Genomic DNA, 13347 nt, shown 5'->3' with positions numbered 1-13347 from the left:
ATGTGTATGTAGGAAAAGGTTACCTAACTGAGGGCCTTTTCAAGTTGAATGTAATAGCTATTGATATCAATAAATTTGAAGCTTATTCTTACTTACTTTAGTCAAATAATTTATGGCACGCACGTTTAGGTCACGCCAACTTCAAAACTATATCGAAAAATTATTAACTTGGAAGTATTGCCTTAATTTGAATGCGATAATTTAAAATGTTAAATATGTAAAATCTAAGTATGTTAAACATCCTTATAAGTCAATTGAAAGGAATTCAAATCCTTTAGACTTAATTCACACAGATATTTGCGACATGAAGTCAATACCATCTCGCGGTGGGAAAAAGTATTTCATAACTTTTATTGATGACAGTACTAGATAATTCTATACTTACTTACTTTATAGTAAATATGAAGTAATTGAGGCATTCAAGCAATACAAAAATGATGAAACGCAATTAAAGAAAAAGATCAAAATGATAAGAAGTGATAGGGATGGTGAATATGAATCTCCTTTTGAAGAAATATATTTGGAATATGGCATTATTCATAAAACAACTGCCCCTTACTCACCACAATCTAATGAAATTACGGAAAGAAAGAATAGAACGTTAAAGCAGATGATGAATGCGTTGTTGATAAGTTCGGGTTTACCCTAGAACTTGTGGGGGAAGCTACTCCTACAGCCAATCAAATACTCAACTGAGTTTCCCATAACAAAACACAATCCATTCCATATAAAAAATGGAAAGGTAGGAAACCCAACTTAAAATATTTTAAAGTGTGGGAGTGTTTGGCTAAAGTGCAAATTCCTAAACCCAAAAGGGTGAAGATTTGACCAAAAACTGTTGATTGCGTTTCATAGGATATGCAAGAAATAGTAAGGCATACATCTTTCTGGTTCATAAATCAAAAAATCTTGACATTCATATTAATACATTAATCGAATCCGATAATGCTGAATTCTTTAAGAATATTTATCCGTATAAATATGAATGTAAGTCGTCTATTGAAAAATCCAAGTGACCTCAAGAAGAAGAAAAGGAAAGTATGTTTAATAAGAAAAATCCAAAACGTAGAAACCATCAAAGGACAACTACTTCCTTTGGACCAGACTTTCTGACATTTTTGTTAGAAAATGAGCCTCAAACGTTTAAAGAAGCAATATATTCCTCGGAAGCACAATATTGGAAAGAGACAGTCAATATTGAGATAGAATCCATATTAAGTAGTCATACTTGGGAATTGGTTGATTTTCCTATAGGAAATAAACCTTTGGGTTCTAAGTGGATTTTCAAAAGGAAAATGAAAGCTGATGGTACTATTCACAAATATAAGGCAAGATTAGTTGTCAAAGGGTATAGACAATGAGAAGGTCTTGATTATTTTAATACATACTCACTGGTAACGAGGATTACATCTATTCGATTGTTAATAGTGTTAGCCGCCGTGTATCGTCTTGAAATCCATCAGATGGATGTGAAGACAACCTTCTTAAATAGAGACTTGGAGAAAGAAATTTATATGGAACAACCTGAAGGGTTCTTGGTTCCCGAAAAAAGACAAGAAGGTGTGCCGACTTGTTAAGTCACTTTACAGATTGAAACAAGCACCCAAACAATGACATGCGAAATTTGACCAAACAATGTTGGCAAATGGATTTAAGACTAATGAGTGTGATAAATGTGTTTACATTAAAAACGCTCCAAATCATATAATCATCGTATGTTTATATGTTGATGACATGTTAATAATGAGCAAAGACATTGCAGATATAAATGCTACTAAGCGTATGCTTGCTAGCAAGTTTGATATGAAAGACTTAGGAGTTGCTGATTTAATTCTAGGAATAAAAATTCATAGGACTCCTCAAGGACCGGCATTGTCTCAATCTCATTACCCTAAAATGATACTTGAAAAATTCAAGTATCTATATTTCAAAGTCGTAAAGACCCCGATTGATGTAAATATGGCTCTTACAAAGAGTCTAGGTCAAAGCAGATCTTAACTGGATTATGCGCGTATGTTGGGAAGTATAATGTACACCGTGAACTGTACACATCCCGATATAGCTTATGCTTTGCATTACAGTAAGTATCCTGCGGTAATTGAAATAGTGATGCAAATTGGATCACTGGTTGATCAGAAGCAAAGTCCACAACTGGATATGTTTTTACAATTGGTGGAGGAGTAGTTTCTTGGATATCATCCAAACAAACATGCATTGCACGCTCTACAATGGAGTCTGAGTTTATAGGTTTAGATAAGGCTGTAGAAGAAGATGAATGGCTCCGAAATTTCTTGGAAGATATTCCGTTTTGGCCCAACCAATGGCTCCTATTGTCACGACCCGAAATTTCTCATTGACGGGACCGTGATGGCGTCTAACATTTCACTTGCTAGGCAAGCCAATGTTAGAAAATCGTTAAACTAATTACTTATTTCAATTCAGTAATTAACAATAATTAACTAAGATGAAATATAATAAGTGCAAAATATCATAAACTGTATTACTTACTACCACTCGGATCTGGAGTCACATTTCACGAGCATTCTAGAATTTACTACAAGTAATAATCTGAAAGAAATACAACTGTCTGAATGAAAGAAACAGTAGAACATAAAAGATAGGCAGGGACTTCAAGGTTTGTGAACGCCGACAGATCTACCTTTAGTCTCCGGGCATCGGACCAATAGCAAAATCACGATCAACCCGAACCGGTATCAAAGTATGCACAGAAAGTGCAGAGTACAACATCAGTACAACCGACCCCATGTACTGGTAAGTGTCGAGCTTAACCTCGGCGAAGTAGTGACGAGGCTAGGACAAGACACCCACATATAACCTGAAAAGTATAATCATACTAGTGGCAACAACAGTAAATAAAGAAATAACGCAGAAATAATGGGAAGGGAACATACAGTGGGGGAATACAACATAAAGAGTGAGAATAATGAAAAGACAGAATTAAACCAAAAATCTTTAAATGAATTGAGCAATTAAAACAGCAAGATAAACTGCACGACATCGTCCTTCGTGCTTTTACTCTCAACCTCACCAAATAATAAATAAGACTGCACGGCATCACCCTCCGTGCTTTTACTCTCTTCCTCACAATATAAATAATTCATGCATGACATCACCCTTTGTGCTTTTCACTCTTCCTCACCATATAAATGAATCACGCACGGCATCACCCTTCGTGCTTTGCACTCTTCCTCACAATATAAATAAATCATGCACGACATCACCATTCGTGCTTTACGCTCTTCCTCACAATTCACAGGATCAATAACAACGGATAGAGAGAAGTTTCGCACAGAAATCAATATTTCATTAATGATTACTTTCACAATTTAACATCTCAACGTCGAATCAATATTCACAATTTTATCAACCTTGGTGGAACTGGATACAAGTCTCCCAACATTTCAACAACAACAATAAGCCTGGATAACAAGATTTAAGACTACAAATTTGCAAGAATGGAATTTCACTCGCATGTTATGACTCGACCACAATGCATAGATGCTCGTCACCTCAACTATACATCGTATTCAACAAAAAAACATGTAGCAATTACTCACACAATACCTATTCCCTCAAGCCAAAGTTAGACACAATACTTACTTTGCTCCGAAGACCACTAAATTCGCAATCACAACTTTTTCTTTGGAATTCACCTCCAAACCACTTGTATCTATTCAAAAATGAATCAATAACATCAAATATTTCTAAAGGAATCAATTATATTTCATAAATTAAATTTCCCAAAGTTTCCTCCAAAAAGTTGAAAAATTGACCCCGGGCCCGCTTGGTCAAAACCCGAGTTTGGGACTAAAATCTTTTTACCCATTTACCCCCGAGACCTAATATGTAAATAGTTTTGGAATTCGACCTCAAATTGAGGTCTAAATCCTCAAATTTTGAAATTAATAATTTCTACCCAAAAATCCTAATTTCACCATAAAAATTTTAGATTCTAGGTTGAAATCTTATTATAAGATGTAAAAGATTGAAAGAAAAGAGTTAGGAATCACTTACCTATGATTTGGAGAAGATTTGGTCTTTGGCAAATCGCCTCTTAAGGTTTAGGGTTTTGAAAATATGAAGAATAAATGAAAACTCCTGTCTAAGCCCCTTTCACTCAGTTGAAGGTGTCGCAATTGTGACCTGAGCTTCGCAAATGCGAAGCTCACAATTGCGAAGGAACAATCGCAAATGCGATGCCCTTCACAATCCCGCTACCTTCGCAAATGCGAGGAAAGTGTCGCATTTGAGACCACTGAACCTCGCAAATGCGAGTAAATGTTCACATTTGCGAACCTGTCCTTCCTAGACTCCCTTCGCAATTGCGAAGGTAACCTCGCAAATGTGAGAACTGCTGGCCCAGGCTTCTGATCGCAATTGCGATAAAAGCCTCATAATTGCAGACCCTGTTATGTTCGCATTTGCGATGCCTGATCTCACAATTGCGAGATCAGAGGCCTGCAACAGGTTCAGTTATACAAGCAAAATTTCTAAGTTCAAAACATCCCGTGGCTTATCCGAAACTCACCCGAGCCCTCGGGGCTACAAACCAAATATGCACACAAGTCTAAAAATATCATACAAGCTTGCTCGCACGATCAAATCGCCAAAATAACACCTAGAACTATGAATTTAGCACCAAATCAAATAAATTCTCAAGAACACTTTAAAATTCATATCTTCTCAATTGGACGTCCGAATCACGTCAAATCAGCTCCGTTTCTCACCAAATTTCACAGACATGTCTTAAATATCATAATGAACCTGTACTGGCTCCGAAATCAAAATACAGACCCGATACTAACAATGCCAAATATCAATCAATTCTTAAAAATAAATAATTTCCAGACTTTTAATTTTTATAAAAAATTCATAACTCAAGCTAGGGACCTCCGAATTCAATTCCGGGCATACGCTAGGTCCCATAATTCGATACGGACCTACGGGATCATCAACGCACGGATCCGGGTCTGTTTACCAAAAATATTGACCGAAGTCAACTAAAATTAACTTTTAAGGAATTTTATTTTTATTTTTATTAGTTTTCAACATAAAAGCTTTTCAGAAACCTGCCCGGACTGTGCACGCAAATCGAGAAAGATAAAAATGATATTTAGCAAATTTGAGTTTTAAAACACAGGATGACCTTTTGGGTCATCACACCTATATGCATACATTGCGATAGTCAAGCAGCAATAGGAAGGGCTAGAAGCATTATGTATAACGGAAAATCTCATCACATACGACGAAGACATAATACCATTAGACAACTACTCTCTAGTGGAATTATCATAATTGCCTACTTAAAGTCAAACGATAATGTGTCGGATCCACTTATAAAAGGCCTAAATAGAGAAGCGGTTGATAAATCATCGAAGGGAATGGGTCTTTGGCCGAGGACAATACACTGTGGAGGTAACTCTACATAAAAGACTGGAGATCCCAAGATCTAGGTTCAAGGAGATCAAACAAAGTCATTAGTCACGGTTTAACATTGTCAAAATTTTGGTCTATTCTCGTGATGAGACAATATTCAGTACCAAAGTTAAAGTGTTAAGGCTTTTTAATCTTTTCTAAGTTTGATACGGAGTATATCAAATAGTGTATCTATGGGATAACATGTTTAGGAATCACCTATATAACTGTGAAGTGTAAGCTGCTTCAAGGAGAATTCTGTAAAGCCAGTTCTCTATGCACTTATGAACCAGGCGGTGTTCATGGCTGAAATGAACACAACAATGAGAACCAAAGGCGGTTAAAGGGTTGATTGTGTGACTTATGGCTGCCTAGGTATACACCAAAGTTCGACGGTTCAAAAATATCAAATCTACCGATTGACCGAGTATATCCAGCATAAGTTCACTATGGAAAGCTGAAAGGGAAATCTACTTATCCAGATGCAATTAATAATTGCTTGTAAATCATACAATTTGTCATGCATGTATATTTTCAGATAGCCATTCCTCATTCATGTGGGGGAATGTTGGATATTTTATGTAATTAGATAAAGAGCTATGAATGGAAAATGAAGGGAAAAGATTATGAGGGAAACGAAAAGTTTGAAATAGTTTCCTTTACTAATGCATTTGGTCCCTCATTGGAAGAAGGAAAGAAAATCTGTGTGCTTATATAGAGAAGCACATCTTCTAGTTGTTAAAGAGTTAAGAAGAACTGGTGCCTCGCGCCGTCCTCGTTGTCGTCGCTCGCTCGGCTTCGGATTCGGATTCAGTCAATTGATATGATTGATTGATAATCTTTTGGACCAAATCTATTTTTCGTTTTCCGTTATTTATTTTTATTTTTTCCTGATATTTTCGTGCAGATTTTATTTCGCGGATAATTTCCTAACGACTAATGGTCATTTTTTAATTCGTGATCAAACATAAAAGTATTTATGCCGAAATAGTACCTCATGCGAACAGGTACTTTCGCACCTATTCAACCCAGGCTATTTGGCTATAAATTCAAAGGTTTGCTCTCACTTTCTGACTACCGAAAATTTGCATAATCTCCCCTCTCTCTTCTTTATTTCTGCATTTGTTTTCCAAAAGCAAAAATGTAAGCATCAGTGTGGTTTACTGTCGTTTGTTGAGTTCGACGAAGTTCTATAATTTCCATTGCCGGTATTCAAGAATAGTTGTTATGTTTTATCCTGGGAGGAATTAATCCAACAACCTTGGGCAATAGTGAGTGGATTAAATTCCTTATCGAAACACAATTTTCTGTTAGGCTCGAAACGTTATTCATTTCATTCTATTTCTGTCTTTGGTTTTTGGTTTCATTTTATTTTGCAGTAGTTATGCTTTCAAATACAGATTACAACTCTATGTTCGTTGTTTTACAAAAATAGAACAGATCAAAGAGCAAATCGTAAAAACCCAAGTTCATAGATTAGTGGTGCAAAGTGCAAAACACTTCTTTAATCAGATCTTTTTTTTATTTCATCTGCATGGCCATAATTGTATTTGTTCGGTTTTATGATATAAATCCCGGTAAATTAAAAACTTTTGTAATATTATTGATTTTCTGAGTATCAATTTGTATGAGCATTACATGTATGAATAATGTTGACCATCCAAAATTAATGTTCTAAATAATTAAGCTGCCTGGTTTTTAATTTTGACGCCATACTTACATTTTTACATTCTTATTACCTAGTTATTTTTTATAATTGAAGGGATTTGGGCGAGTGAATTTTAAATTCATAAGTGCAATTACCAAAAGTTATTTTGGTTCCAATTAATAACTTTACCTATTTGTTTTGGGTAACACTTCAAACGGATGCTTTCCTGATAAGTTTATATTTTGGAAAAGATGGTCACCAAAAACTTTAATTGGTATTAACAAAAGTATTATCTTGCAGGAAATATATCAAGGAAAAAAATGTGTTGTAAGCAAATTATAGTGGTGTTGCAAATTTGCATATTTGTCTTAGTTTTATTTCCTAAGACATTAGTAAACTGTAGAACTCTGGAATAAATGAAGCTCCTTGCTATTTGGAATGTGTGGAAGACTATACGATTTTTGGTTGGAACCTATTTAAGGATCTTACTGCAGAACAAATTGACGAAAAATGCAAAAGGGGTGAAAGCTATAGGCTTTGTGAAATTGAGGTTGAACTTGTTATAGTTCCCTAAAATGCTATTTTCTTATATTATTTTTCTCACAAGAAATAGTAAAAATAATAATACGGGATTTTCGTACGGTTATTTTCTTCTATTCAAATATTCAATGGGCATAGGAGATTATTACCTCTGAATTGGTCAATAATAATATTATCTAAAATTGAAAAAAGAGATCGTTACTCCACCCGCTCTTATTAGATTAAATTATGTAGATATTGTTGATATCCTAACGTGTGTGATATCTCTCGTTTAGTAGTATAAAATGATAAAAATCTTAATGCTGTTCATTTTATGAGGGATGAAATGAAATAAGCAAAGTGAAATAAAATATTAAACAAGAACAAGATTAGAAGGAAAAATATTTAAAAAATACTGAAATTGGCTACAAACTTTGTCACTAATCTATCACAAAATTGCTAACATAATTTCATGATAATCTGTCGTTAATCCATCGCTAAATAAAATTAGCAACAAATTTGTCTGTTTAGTTTCAGAATTTGCCTGCTAATTCTATTTTTTTTTTTGTGGTGTCCAATTTTCGCGTGCACAAGATTATATATAGAAGGACCTGGTTCTTCTATGAGTTCCTTAAACTACAGTTGCAGAATAAGCAATGCAGAAGGTAAAGAACATAAGTATTTTTACGTGGACAATACCCGGCTCAAAAGATAAAAAAATCACGACCTACTTCGCAGTAGGATTTTTCCCAAACACTTATCACTGAACCCTGAGCCAACAATAAAGTTTACAACCTCTTGCAAACCTAAGGATTAACTCTATCCTTGTAGCAATGAGCCACAGGCTGTTGCGACTAGTTAACCCTAACTTGAACAATACGACTCAAGTACCTAATACAAATGCTTCTAAGAAAAGCTTAAATGCACAACTCAAAAGCTCCTACTACAATGAAATTAGAATTAAAGACAGACACATGGAACTGGTTCTTCAATCTAGGTCATGTAGCTTCAGGTTCGCACTCTTAAAACTTACAGGAATTGCTCACAAAATGCCTTACTATTTTGCTCTCAATTCTTGCTTAACTATAGTATGTGTGCGATGACTGTTCAAGAGAACACACTGATATATAATAGAGTTAATAGAATTAGGATTAACTAGAATTTTGATGATTTACTCTTCTTTGGCAGAAGAGTTCTAGTTATCTTCAACTTCTAACTCTTTCCTTATCTTTGATCGAGGTCGTTTACTCAAAAGTCGCACCTTAGCAAATTCTACCTACTTAAATCTTCCGAAATTAGAATTTGCTCTCCAAATCAATCCCGAACTTCCTGAAATTCGATTCCCACCATATGTACAAGTCATAATACCTGAGGTGAGGCTACTCAAGGCCTCAAACTGACAAACAATGCACTAGAATTGAAAATAACCAATCAGGTCGTTACAAGAAGATTCTTAGGTAATAATATTCAAAATGGAAGAATAGTTCCGATCCAAAGAAGCAATGAGTTTGCATATAAATTTCATGATGTCATCACTGATAAGACTCAACTTCAAAGGTTGTTGGGAAGCCTTAATTACATTTCTCCTTTTATAAAGGATCTTGCTAAGGATACTTCGATTCTTTATGAAAGATTAAAGAACAATGCAAAAGCATGGAATGATAATCATAGTAAGTCAGTTAGAAGAATTAAGTAGAAGGTTAATAATCTTTCATGTCTTATACTTGCTAATCCAAGTTGGGCAAAGGTAGTTGAAACTGATGCCTCAGATATTGGATTTGGTGGAATATTAAAATAATGTTCTCCAATTGATAAACAAGAATATCATGTTTAATTCTATTTGGAAAAATGGAATAATTCCCAAAAGAATTATGCTACTGTGGCTAAGGAAATCCTTGCTATAATAAAATGTATATTAAAGTTCTAGACTGATTTATAAAATCAGAAGTCTTTAATAAAAACTGTTTGCCAAGGAGCAAGGTTTATCTTTAATAAAGATTGTAAACATGATGTTTCTAAACAAATGTTTGCAAGATGGCAAGCCCTGTTAGGTCCATTTAATTTTGAGATAATTTATAAAAAGGGATCTGATAATAGCCTCCCTGATTTTCTTACTACAGAATTCTTGAATTAATAATCTCTCCATTTTGATATGACATGATACATTGTTGTTCCACGAAGAATATTTCTAACTCTTTCAGCAAAGATTGTTGGGAGTCCAACAATAGATATGGACTTCCAGTGAGTGCTATTATATTCTGGTTATTTCATCACCATGGATAAGAAAACATCCTTATACCATCTAAAATTTGTTAAAGTATTCCATCTAAGATTTTGGAGGATAGTTCTTAAGGTCTCACTATTATCTGACCATCTTCCAGAGAAATGTTCAACAATATTAAGAACCAAAGAATAGACAGCGTTTTGAACATTCTGACCATCTTCTACTTTTATGTCGCCCATAATCTTTGCGCGTTGTTCTGTTCTTAAATAATTATCCCACCAGTCTTTCAATTGGACAGTAAACCCCGCTAATATCATGTCAGCAATGGTCTTTTCTGAATTCTTATTAACCTTGCAGATAGTGCTGCACATAAGCATTCTATGTACTTGGGTATAAATTTGACAGTCAGTAAAACCATCTATGTTCCATTCATATATTTCCGTGCCATTATAACTCTGGAAAAAATGACTAGCATCGAGCTCCTCTATGAGTACATCTTGAGGAGTTGGCCTAGGATAATAAAATATCCTTTGGACCGGTTTGGGAGCAAACCTTTCTGAGATTTTATTAATCTCATCAGAGAGTGTTACCTTCCTCTCTTCATCAGATAAATGCTCTAAATTTAAAAGACTAATTTTAAATCCATCAAAAAAAAAATTCTAATAAATTCTCCAAGACCTCGAGACTTTTTATTTTAAAGTCTTTGACCTCAGGAGGTGGTTGGATACTAGCAGTAACAATTTGCTCTTTATTTTTTGTAGTATCCTTCCTAGATATTTTCTGGACTTCTGTTATTAATCTGTCAAGTCTTTTATTAATGGAAACTATTTATTCAACCAGAATACTAATATATATATATATATATATATATATATATATATATATATATATATATATAATTATTATGTATGAGCTTAATATTAAGATTTTTAGTAGTAATTTTGCCAGTATCATCTTCAAATAATATTAAAAAGGTAGTATAATAAATTACCTTATACTTTTCTTCCATTTGAAAAGATGTTTGTAGGGGAAAAACATATCTAGTAATTTCACCACTATTGAGTTCTAAATCTCTTTCTAGCATGGAAATATAACCATCAATATATTTAGACATAAACCATGGTACAAAAGTAATTATTTTACTGTGACAACTTATATCATTATAAAAATCATCTTGAAAGAATTTTATTAATTTTTCATCAAAATTATCAAAAAACCAATTTATGAAAAATTATCATTTGGGTCTTTTAAATTCTTCAGAAACTATTTTTCTTGCCGGTGAATCCGGACTAAAATCTATTTGGTTTTTATCCATTTAAATCATTAGAAATTATATATATATATATATATATATATATATATATATATATATATATATATATATATATATATATATATATTGGATTTATTAGTAAAAATGTGTTGGAGTCTCTTAAAGTGCAAAATCCAGTTCTAGGGGCTAGTGTAAGGTCTAGTAGTAAGAGTATACCATGAGATATGTGGACTAGCGCATGTAACATATTAGTGTTTTGTCGTAGATAAAAGTTTGGTAATTAAATTAAACAATGAAAGAGAATAATTCGACCAGTTATGGTCTTATACCAATTATGTGCTCTCCAGCATCTGCATCAACATCCCCAATCCTTCATCTCTGTGTACTCTGCTAAACAAATAAAAGTACAACAATCCAATAAAAAGTATAATCAAGAACAAGATCGTTTATGGTTAAAATATGTCGGAACCCAAAGTAAAGGCAACTCTTAAAGTTGCATCTTGAGACTCCATTTAATATACTAAAAACTTATTTACTCGAAAGATATTTTATGTCAATGTAATTAATATCACTCCTCCATGGAATCAACATCAAGCGAAATACATGTGCTCGATCGAGAAAATCCACTCACATATCTGTAGAGCATAAATATTTGAAGCCAACAAAAGTTATCCAAAATATTCAGATTGATTATTTCCGCCAAAATCTTAAAGTCAAACTAAATTTCGAGTAAATACTTTAAGCAATTAAGTAGTTTAACAAAAGAATAAGAACATCAAATATATTATGAATAATGTCCATTACTCATCAACAAAAATAATACTTAAAACAGGAATAAATATAACATAAAGTAAAGTATACCTTAGAAAAAACAATGGGAGTACACAATTAAAGGAGTTGATGTAATGACCCGACCGGTCGTTTTGAGTATTACAGCCCCGTTTTCTCATTTACTGCTTATCCTGTGTTAAATTATAATTATGTGACTTGTCGGGGTGGTTTCAAAATCAAATGGAACAATTAGTTCCAAGACTTAAAGCTTAAGTGAAAATAGTTGGCGGATGTCGACTTATGTATAAATGACTCCGAAATAGAGTTTTAATGATTCCAATATCTCTGTATGGTGATTTTGGAATTAGGAGTGTGTCCGAAAATTATTTGGAAGCCCATAGTAAAGTTAGGCTTGATATGGCGAATATAGAAAGTTTAACCGGGGAGTTGACTTTTTGATATCGAGGTTGGAATCTAATTTTAAAAATTTTCATAGGCCCGTTATCTCATTTATGACTTGTGTGCAAAATTTGAGGTCAATCGGACTTGATTTGATAGGTTTCGGCATTGAATGTAGAAGTTGGAATTTTTAGTTTTATTTAACTTGAATTGGGGTATGATTCCCATTATTAGCATTGTTCGATGTGATTTGAGGTTTCGACAAAGTTCGTATGATATTTTAAGACTTGTTGGTATATTTGGTTGAGGTCCCCGAGTGAAAGATTTGACGGTCGAGTTGATGTCAAAATTTAGTAAAATTGGTATGGTTGGACTCGTGATCGAATGAGAATTCATATTTTATAACTTTTGACGGGTTCCGAGACGTGGGCCCCACTGGCGAGTTTTGAGTGAAATTTCAAATTTTATTGGAAACTTATTCTTTTCTTATGAAATTAATTCCTATAATTTATGTTGACCGAATATAATTAATTGTGACTAGATTCGAAGCGTGTGGAGGCTGATTCGCGAGGCAAGGGCATATTGGAATAAAAAATTACACGGGTTGAGGTAAGTTACATTTTTAAACTTTGTTTTGAGGGTATGAATCCCTGAATTTTTTGTTATATCATTTGTTTGGAGGTGACACACACGTAGGTGACGGACGTGTGGGCGTGTATCGTAGAAATTGTGATTTAATTGATTCTGCAATGTTTCATAATTAATAAAGGTCATTATCCACATATCCTCACTTTTGGTAAATGTTCCAACCAAAGCTTTCCCCCGTAGATAGAATTGAAAAAGCCTTATCCTCAAAGCATCCTCGGAGACATTTGTTTGTTTACACACCCCAACATATATCTATGAACCCCTTCAAGTGTTTGTATACATTTTGACCCAGTGCACCGGTGAAGAACCCTCGTTGCTCGAGCAAAGTGAGCATCACATTGGTTATTTAAAAGTTGCCCGTCCTAATATAGGGAGGGACAATAGCACTTGCATACCCTTCATTCGGCAACACCCGATGTGGAGCCGCTC

The sequence above is a fragment of the Nicotiana tomentosiformis genome, chromosome 12 (genome assembly GCF_000390325.3).
Source record: "Nicotiana tomentosiformis chromosome 12, ASM39032v3, whole genome shotgun sequence".
Lineage (NCBI taxonomy): Eukaryota > Viridiplantae > Streptophyta > Magnoliopsida > Solanales > Solanaceae > Nicotiana > Nicotiana tomentosiformis.
This window is presented reverse-complemented; position numbering follows the sequence as displayed.